Below are 10,481 nucleotides of genomic sequence, written 5' to 3' on the forward strand. Positions count from 1 at the left end.
ACTGTTTGTTACTGCAGCTCATATCAAAAGGAAAAATCTGCAGAGATCAGTAAGAATATATAAAACGATACCATTCTGAGCACTTGAACCCACGGTAAGGAGCAAGGGCCCATCACAAAACTCTATCATTAATACTACAGTGAACTTCCCTATAGTGTATGGCTTGTAAAGGAAGTACACGTTCATTTTTATATTCTGGTGTTCGCAATAAGTACAATATGTATCTCTTCGGTGTCTGTTCTTTATTTATTTTTTACTATGTATTCAAATGTAATCAGAGGAAAAAATATTTATACAGCATAATTTCTTAACGGTTCAGTAAAAGAACAAAATATAAAGTGAACTGCATCTTTAATTTAACTGAAATTAAAAAAAAAAAACACATTATTCCTTACTGAAATGTATAGCACACATTTGTAATTTAAAGATTAAATTCAGATTTCAGGATTTCAGTTCAATTGTCTAATAAACCACCTGAGGATAGTGTCACAGGTATGTTACAAGTCTGTATTTCATTTAAATGTCCATATAAGTATAATTAGGTTGGTTCTCCTGATAACTCACAAGTCTGAACATTGCAGGGATATGAATAGTTTTGCATGTTCATATTTTGTATACATTTCAGGGATTGTCTATGTCAGGTATAATAACTAACAACCATGAGCATTCACATGAATCCCAGAGGGCTTCAGACTTATCATTTTATGTATAATACACTGCAAAAAAAATAATAACTAAAACTGGCCAATACCCCCTCTCATCTGGTAGCTAGAAATACTAGATTTTGAAGGATCAACAATAGACCACATTCCTCTGGGTCATAGTCAGCAACTCCTGTAGAACTTCACACAGACATCTGTTTTGTATTACTGTAATATTATACATCAACAAACTGAAAAAAAATATATCTTTTTTGTGCCATTGGAGGGGTGTAATGTATACAACAATTAGTGATTGTATTATCATTGGATGCCTTGGTAATCCTTGAAGGCCCTGGAATTTCAAATGAAAGCAGTTGGCAGCTAGAGTATGAATCTTCTTTTATGTTTACATGTTATCACAAGAAAGTGTTCATATACAGTTTGTAAAATGTCAGGCCAGAAAAAAAAAAACAGTAAAAAAATGGTCATAAAACTGTTATATATTAACTTACTGCATATATGATGATATTACTGTGCTGTGAGTCACACTATTTAATGAGCATCAGGATATATCTGAATCAGCTAAACCCTTTATGTAAACACTGTACAGAGCTACTGATCTACAAGATGTCATATGCTAAGTCCAAAACACAGACTTTCTTTTGATACTTTGTAAAGTTGGTTTGCAAAATGATACAGTGTAACTATATTCATGAATTACACACAGCTAAACAGTGATATAATGTTTTTCTATTTCATTAACAACTAATTGTTTTAATAAGTCTGTGTTGAAGTAGTGTTGCAAAAAAATAAATAAAAACTCAATTGCTTTTTGAAGAAACACAAAACAGTAGACAACAGTTTATAACCCATATGGAAAGAAAATATATATTTTAAATATATGTTTTATGAATGGGAAACATGTTAAATATATGAATAATTTATTTATGACCTTACCATACATTTTCAACATATAAAATAAATATATGGTTCAGAGATTAAATTATATTTAAAATATACTCCAAGTGCACCAGATATTTTTTAATGTATTTTGTATACATTACTAATTAATTCTATTTAACTGACAAAAAATATATTTTACAATATATTGTTATAAATATAAATTTGCAAGAAACTTATCATACATTTCAAATATATTATGTTTTTGCATTACATTTTAAAAAATTGGTGTCAATATTTTGGGACGGAATAAAAATACATTAAGATTGCATTCATAAGTTTCCCTGGAATGTATAATGATGCTGATATGTGATGTTGACCTGAGACATTGATTAAAAATTGATAAAAACATATTAATTTTCTCATATTTCTCAATATATTTTTTTTATATAATTTAAAAAAAGTATAAAATATATTTGCGTATATATAAATTGTATATATATATCATATATTAATATATATAATATATATATATATATATATATATATATATATATATATATATATATATACATTTAGATATTTTAAATACATAAAACATATATTTACTATTTAACCGGGGGCGGGAACCAGGGCTGTGAGAGTAAGGGAGTTTTGCAATTTGGGATTCGAGGCTTGGCTTCATGAGCAGGGACAAGAGAGAGAGAAAAGAATGGGCCGGACTCCAACTGAGAGCCTTCCCTATGGAGTCGAGTCTGGCTCTAATGGCCTACAGGCCCCTGAAAAGACAAAGTACTTTGACTTCTCAGAAAGTTGTTATAGGCCTCATGACTGGGTCCCTGTTAACGAGCAGGATTGACCCTCAGAGGACAGAACGGCTCATACCAAGCCTTGACGTAAGGAAGAAATAATCTGAAAAAACACAAATAATTGTTAGTTATGGTACTCAAGCACTTAGATTAAGCGGGCCACATCCTAGGAGGGTAAAGGAGGAAGTAAGACAGCCTTCTTTCTTTAGGCAAGATACATAGCATATGAGCTGCAAAAGAATAGTTTGACCGGTGACAACACAAAGAACCTGCAGAGTTACTGGAACTCCAGGCCGGGGAAGTGAGAGTCACTATACAACCAGAGAAGACCAACACAGAGGCACGTGGCATATGAAAAAGTGATTAAGTGCAAAACGCAAGAGAAAGAGCTGAGCTGTGACTATGATTAAATAGGGAGTCAATAGTGAAGCCCTGAAGCCCCCCCTCCCCTCCAATTTCACAAGTTAACATAAGTCTCATATATTTTTCATATCTAGAAAAGGGGCCAATTTTGGTATATGAAAAATGTATAAAATATCTTGATAATACATTTTTTATATATAAGAATGATGGGAAAATATAAGATTCATACATGTCTTATTATATATTAAATATATATGTTTGTTCCGTATGGGAATGTTTGCACTAATTTTGTACAAGCTGTGTTTTTTTTTTTTTTTAAATGTTCTGTATTCTGTTCTCTTCTGTTCTGCTTGCATTCAGTATACAGTACATATTATACCCAAACTACATCCATCAAAATGCATTTAAGTAAGAGTTAGTACCCTCTATCACACAGATGTGTATTGCCATCAATACAAAAAAAAAAAAAAAACATCTTTTATAAACATAAAGCACTGCCTCTTACTTCTATACATTTCTGAAAGCATGAACTAACCTGGGTTACACATGGCAGCACAGATAATTGGATGATGCTTATTTTTTAGACTTAGAGTGACTTTTGTTTACTTACAATTATCAGCTATGTAGTTGTGCAAGTTCTGTTTTAGTTTTAAGGAATTACAACACAGAATAAATAAGTTCCATTATTATTAATAAATATAAATACAAATAGCCTCCAATTTACATGAAACTTGTCAGAATAATACATTGCATGTAGTAAATATCACACAAAACTAATACAACACTTTATAGGGTGTTACTGTGGCCATCGATCACAAGACTTGGAGCATTCCCTATGTGAGTTGAGATCAGATGCTGAATCTGTGTGAAACTAGGATTCATGAGATGCTCACAGGCCCAAAAATTTCACTTCTTACTGAGATATTTTCCAGATGATCTGTTTTTAAAATGTGGACAGCAATGAATAACAAGATTACATAAAGCCACTGATTTACTTGTTCTCAGGAAACAGCAAACCTAAATGGCCAAGGGGGTCTTCTTTTTCAAAGTGTCAGTTCAGGACACAAGCCTTACAGCTCTGTTGTCTTTGCCCACAGGGTGCTGTTTTCTCCCTACAGGGAATATAGTGCAGGCTTCTGCCGTTTTGTCTGTGCTCACTGCTTGTTTTTTGCTTTCTCTCTCAAGAAACATGTTTAATTGGCACCACTTGGGAAACAAGTGGAATAGAACAAGGACAGGGAATAGAACTAATTGCATTGTTTCCTTCTAAGGATCTAAAAGAAAGGAGAGTCAGTTACATTATTTTAATTATAACATGGCCTTTAAAAAAAAAACATATGAAAAACAAAACAAAATAAAAACTAGGTACAGGTTCAGAGTTGCTTTTTTTCACCCATTTAAGGTGTGGTGCTATGCTTGCTAATTGTGTAATGCACTCTATACTCTGTATACAATATAACAGTTTTACTGTAAACACTTAATAGATACACTTTATGACATCTGCTGTCATTAAATTTTCTTGAATACTGCTTTCAAAAAAGACTGTTGACATAAAGTAAAGGGATTTACAGTACACAGTCTATCTGATGGGAAAACTGAACATGTTGTACAGTTATTCATCAAGTCCCCTTGATGGTTTAACAGTGTAACACTATGTTGCCTGTCACTTATTATTCACTTTATTTATAGATATTATCTGAAAATGGGTTCAATGCTTTGAGAGAAATTGGTCTTGAAAGGCATGATATAGTTATCTCTTTATATAAAAAAAAGGTCCTTTATTAATATTCCCACAATAAAAGCCCAGCAAGCATAATAAAGCACATTGGAAGCATGGTAAAGGATAAGTCAGCATTGTTAGACTATGGTAAATGTATAATATAACCATGGGAAAGGATGGCAAATCTGCACAGTTATGATGCAAAGGAGATGGACAGACAATGCCTTCTATAAGGCCTTCTATAAAAACAACATGGCTTAAATTGTGTTACAATCTTTCTTTTACCTTTCTGTTTGTGTGCTCAGTATTGTCAGGGATTGATTACCTTATTGATCGCTTTATAGTGCAGTATTTTATTGATTTATAATGGTACTATATTGTGTCAGTTTTTATAGGGTTAGTAATTTACAGGGGGAAATAGCTGTGGCCTTACCTTTTATTAACTGATTTCTAAAGAATTCCTAGCCCACTTATTTCTCAGACAGACTCTGTATTTTTATAGCACTCTATTATTGCAAATGTATCTTTATTTTGTTTAGTAATCGTTTAAGGTAAATTGAGTGCAGAGACTCTATCCATCTGGATATGCTGTGTTAGTTGAAATGTGAATGTGTTTGTTGGTAAGTGAGCAAAAAGATGAAGAATAAAAAGTGTGTCCCTAGTCTGAAAGGAATAAAATATATTAGTTGACAGTTAAACTGCTGTTCTTAGTTGTTTCTTGCTATTTTTAAACATTGCTTTAGACTTTGCATGAGGTTCAAAATCCAGACCTTACACTGTTAGGCAGTGTAACGGGACTCGCTAAACATGTCTTTATGGCTAATGGAGACTAGAAGGTTAGGAGTGACACGCACTGCATACAGTACATATAGAAATCCCTTGTGACACTACCAGCAATGATAGCTCACAAAGCACATATGGCCCAGCGTACAAAAGGCAAAATAAACACTGTACAAAAAAAAAAACTATCAAATAAAAGGTGCCGTGAAAACAGATCGCGCTCCTCTTCTAACAAATCTAGGTCCCGCTATACTGGGTGGGATCTACTACCCTGAAACTAACTCCCTGTCCCTTGGGCAGTTCACTCAACTCCAACCTCAGACTACACACACGACCATTGGTGGGTTGCAGCTTCTGTCTCCCAGAACAAACCCCCGACCACCTCCTGACCTCGGAGTATACACACAATCTCCGTTAGAGGGGTCGCGTCTTTTCCTGAACCCAGTCGTTCAGCAGCACAGACGGGCTGATGCTTCGGCAGCAGCAACGCTCTGACCCCTATGGCTTACAGCAGCCTTGCTCTGTATAATCGGGACCCTTTTTTTCCTGGCGCTCCACTGCACCATGCCTACCTGCTGATTAGGAGCTTGTAGCTAGTAAACACACGCTGCTCATTCCCGCAACTAAACACAGCAGGCAGGTTCCCCATGAAAACCAACACTCATATTTACAATAAACAATTACAGAAGCCCCCTCCTTATGCGCATCACCCCAGCCACGCTAGAGGGACCAAATACAGTTAAGTAATAAAAATACAATATTTTAAAACATACAGGTAGCCAAGCACAAAACAACTACAACAACATTTATTTCTTAATACAGCCAACATGTGTCTGGGGACCCAAGGTGACCACCGTCAGGTAACACATACACTCACCGTTATGTCTAGTTTACAGCCGTGCAAAGTATCAACTCGATATACAGTATAATCACCATGTACTCGGGAACCGACCAAGGTAAAATAATGTGTTTGTACTCAAAAACGGGATAGTCCCCTTTTGAGAGCTATCTAAAGTCAGGCTTTGTTTATATCCTACTGTTTGCATACATTTAAGAAATGAACATGTCAAGTAGAGCTATTTACTTTATGTTGGACGTTACCAGCAAACACACATTTTTCAATTCTTATTGAGAGGCACCAACAGCTGTATGTTAGTCATTTTACGTGATTTGGGTTAAGTGGTGCCTGTTTCATAGCCTCAAATGACTCTAAAGTGTGTAACTCCAAAATAAATAAAGTACCGGTATCTTATGTCAAGGCACTTAAGTGATTGGATGCTGGACAATTTCTACTGGCTGAGAAAACTGTGCCACAAGTAAAAGCTGATTTAAGTTTCCCCTGTGAAACTCTGGTGAGTGTTTTGTTGCCAGGATCACTGTACCAGGTGCACTACAACCTAAAGTTCTGAGGTGTGATCCTTAAGCTTTTTTGTTAACTGTTAAGGGATGGAAAGTTGAAAGGCTAAACTCAATCCAGACACAAAAAAAGATATTGTGGAGAAGCATAAGATATAAATTCTTCCTTTCCTGTTCTGGTTTAAGGGAAATTATTTAGAAAACACCGGCTGCAAAATAATATGTTGGCTGCCAGCTCTTGTCAATGAAATAGCAAAATTCTTTCAGCTAAACACTGTAGGCTTTGAACAATGTGCATAATAATTTAAGATATGCTGTTTTACCTGAATATGGACTTCTATTTTTAATCCAGCCATACTGTAGTTTAATGAATATCAACGAATGTTAAACACAAGATACAGTGATATTCAAGGAAAATATACAATAAGAAAGAATATCTGTACATTTTCACAATGTATATTATTCATATTAATTATATCCTACAGATCAATACAAGTATCCAACTATCAGTCAAGAGCAGGAGACAAATGTTTTCATTTGAGATCTATCTATGATCTCTATGAGCTCTATTCTGTCAGCAAACTAGCAGTGGGAAAGAAGACTCCAAGCAACAGTCCTATCAGTGAGAGAGACAGCCAAGGCAGAGAGCCCTACTGCATACAGCCAGTTCATACAATTGCTACAACACATTATACAGTAACTGTGGACTTGGGTTCTTAACAATGGCAAATACAACTACAGAGCAGGCTTATGTTCTGGTTGAGCTGAATCAAAAACATAATAAAAGACTATTCATTATATTACTGACCTAATGGACAAAGCCCATGCAAACTCACTGTGCATAACACAATTCAAGAAAAAGGAGGTAATGGGATGTATCATTTTGGAGCAATTATGATTAAATAAATAAAGATTAATCTAATTAGTCATCCATAACTAAAAACACTAAATGGAAAGAAAAAAATCCTTGGCAAATGTAGAGTTGTTAAATAACACAGTAAAAATTGTACATCCTTACAGACAAGTAATTTTAAATTAGCATTTGTGGACTCCCACACTGTATTCTCCCTTTAAATCAATGGCATACAGAGGTTAGTCAGAAAAAACAAAACCAATCAGCTGGTCCCATCTAGCTCACACCAGTACTGTTTATTATAATCAAGATCAGCCCATCGTATAACAGTGTTCCCTTAAAAATTCAGTGATGATAAGTTGGTATGATAGACCGTCATCATGAAGCACTGCCGCATGGCTGAGCGAGATGAAGTGTACATATTACAGCAGAGTCTTCAGTGATGTCACAGAGGATTTGAAGAAAACCAGGCAGCAGTGGAGAATTTTAATGAGGAGCTAATTGAAATGCAGGGCAAATAAACGATAGGAATGTCTCTGTAAAAATAATGCACGTTTAATTGGATCTCTTTAAATAATTTAGAAAGCCCTTTCTGTTTTCAGCTCTTTTGAAAGGCAAGTGAGAGGTTTAAAAACAGGTTCATTAAAAAAAAAAACCCTTTCCTGTGGATGCACTTTTCTGAACTCTTGGCAAGCTAAAAGAAAACAAATTTTAGAACAAGGCTATCTGTGCGGGAGGTACAAACTAGTATAGATTTTGGATGTCAGATTTGAATTTCATGATTAAAAAAATGGTATTGCAGGCAAATTTGTATGTGTAACAGGATTACTTTGTTCACCCTGTTAATTGCTGTACTCTGCATTGTGTTTCGTTTTCTTTTAAAGATGATGACACAAAGACATGTGTTTTCAGTATTGCCTTTGTTTTTATTCTGTATTGAGAATGAAAAGAAAATTGCATTTCAGTCTCGGTTACTGCATCTGCATCCACCTTCCTCTGAGGCTTCACAAAAAAATGACATTTCAGTACTATTTATTACATTTGGACTATACCAAAATAACTCAATGTCATTGTTCTGCTGTTTTTTTTTTTTTTTTTTTTTTTTTATCAAACAGACTACTCATACTGCTCTATAATAATTAGAAAACTCCAGCTAGAAAATGTTTATTTCCTTAGAAATGATTACTACACAGTGTGTAATGCAATTCACAATATTGGTATTACCCATTACTAGTATAATGGTACAGTCTACTACTTTCTGAAGCCTTGCGAGGAAACAATTGTCTGACTTTTAAAGCAGCAGCAACAGCCTATTGATAATCTGGTGAAACCACTGTACTGCTGTTACATATGCATGTGACATCTATCAAACACACACAGCTTGCATTCTCTTCATGCTTTATAAGACCAGCTCTGTGTTCCTAATGATCTTCTGTTTATACTATTTGCCCTATTTACAGTACACCAAGGCATTCTGATAACTCATTAATTACATAATCCAGAGATGCCACATTCTCTCCCAGTGCTGCCTCAATTAAAAAAAAAAAAGTAATTGCTATTCATATCACAAAGTCATAACACAATTTGGCATCCAATGATAGTTTAGTGTATTTGGTATTATTTTCATTATTTGATATTAGAACACTGCTTTAGCCTAAACCAGGGTTACATTGGACAGTTATCATACTTTTTAAAATTAATTTATGCTGTTAATCCTTTAAATATAATTGTCCACAGATTTACATCAAAAACATTAGTTCTAAAAGGTATTGACAATGTCGACCCAAGGGACATTTTCGACCTGAAAAAAGAAAAAAGGACCAGGGGTCACAAATGGAGATTAGACAAAGGGACATTCAGAACAGAAAATAGGAGGCACTCTTTTACACAGAGAATTGTGAGGGTCTGGAACGAACTCCCCAGTAATGTTATTGAAACAGACACCCTGGGATCCTTCAAGAAGCTGCTTGATGAGATTCTGGGATCAATAAGCTACTAACAACCAAACAAGCAAGATGGGCCGAATGGCCTCCAATTGTTTGTAAACTTTCTTATGTTCTTATGTTATTATTTGTAAAACATGGTGTAATAAAGAGAAAAAGGATCAATGTTGAAAATCTTCCTCCTGACCAGAAAGGGTGCTGTGTAAGGATGGTGGTATGCTGCCTCCTAGATGGACCATCTTGACAGTAGGTGGAAACCAGAAGGTGACCATATTAGGGGGAACGCATAGTTGCACGTACCTGGAACGACTCAATTGCAATCAGCTGCGGTGCGGCCCTCTATTGGAGAAACCATGGTGACGGGTTGTTTGAAGGGAGGAGTTTGTGGGTACAAAGGGGAAACAGCTACATCATGTATTATGTCGGCTTGTACTGACAAATGTAAACAGATGGCTGGAGCCTTTACTATTTATTACTGTTTTTGTTACGTGTGTGTTTGTGTTGCAGAGGAGTGAGCACCCCAGAGCAGTCGCTACAGAGCCAGCATTCACCTGAGCACTTCCCTGCACAGCACCACGCTGACTAGCACCACGATCCCCCAGAACTGATCACGCCCACTTTCATGCACGGAGGACCCGGGACAGACATAGTCTATTATTATTTTAGGTTTGCAAGCCTGCCATGTACCTCCCAATACCATTGCTGGAAGAGGGGTGGACTCTTTTGTGTTTGTTATAATAAACACAGACTGTTATTGGGAGAAATACTGTTTGGACATTCCCTTTCTTCCCCACACCACTTGCACTTGACAACACATGGGTGTAGGGTCTATTTAATCCATCTACTCAAACCAAAAAGTTATTTATTTAAAAATACATGCATTGGTGTCCTAACTCTGCTATACATGGTGCCCTGGTAGTCTTCCTCTAACTCTTGTGGAATATTTCTTTCCAATAAAACAGACGACAAAACAGACACTAGCAATTGGGTGCAAAGTGCGTGCAAAGGCACATACTTATTAAGTGCTGTCTGCGTGCACTAATGCCCAATATTAAATAATAGTACACCGAACGTCAAATAAAATAAAATAACTTAGTTTCACAGATGTGTACATAG

The sequence above is a fragment of the Polyodon spathula genome, chromosome 3, assembly GCF_017654505.1.
Source record: "Polyodon spathula isolate WHYD16114869_AA chromosome 3, ASM1765450v1, whole genome shotgun sequence".
NCBI classification, from domain to species: domain Eukaryota; kingdom Metazoa; phylum Chordata; class Actinopteri; order Acipenseriformes; family Polyodontidae; genus Polyodon; species Polyodon spathula.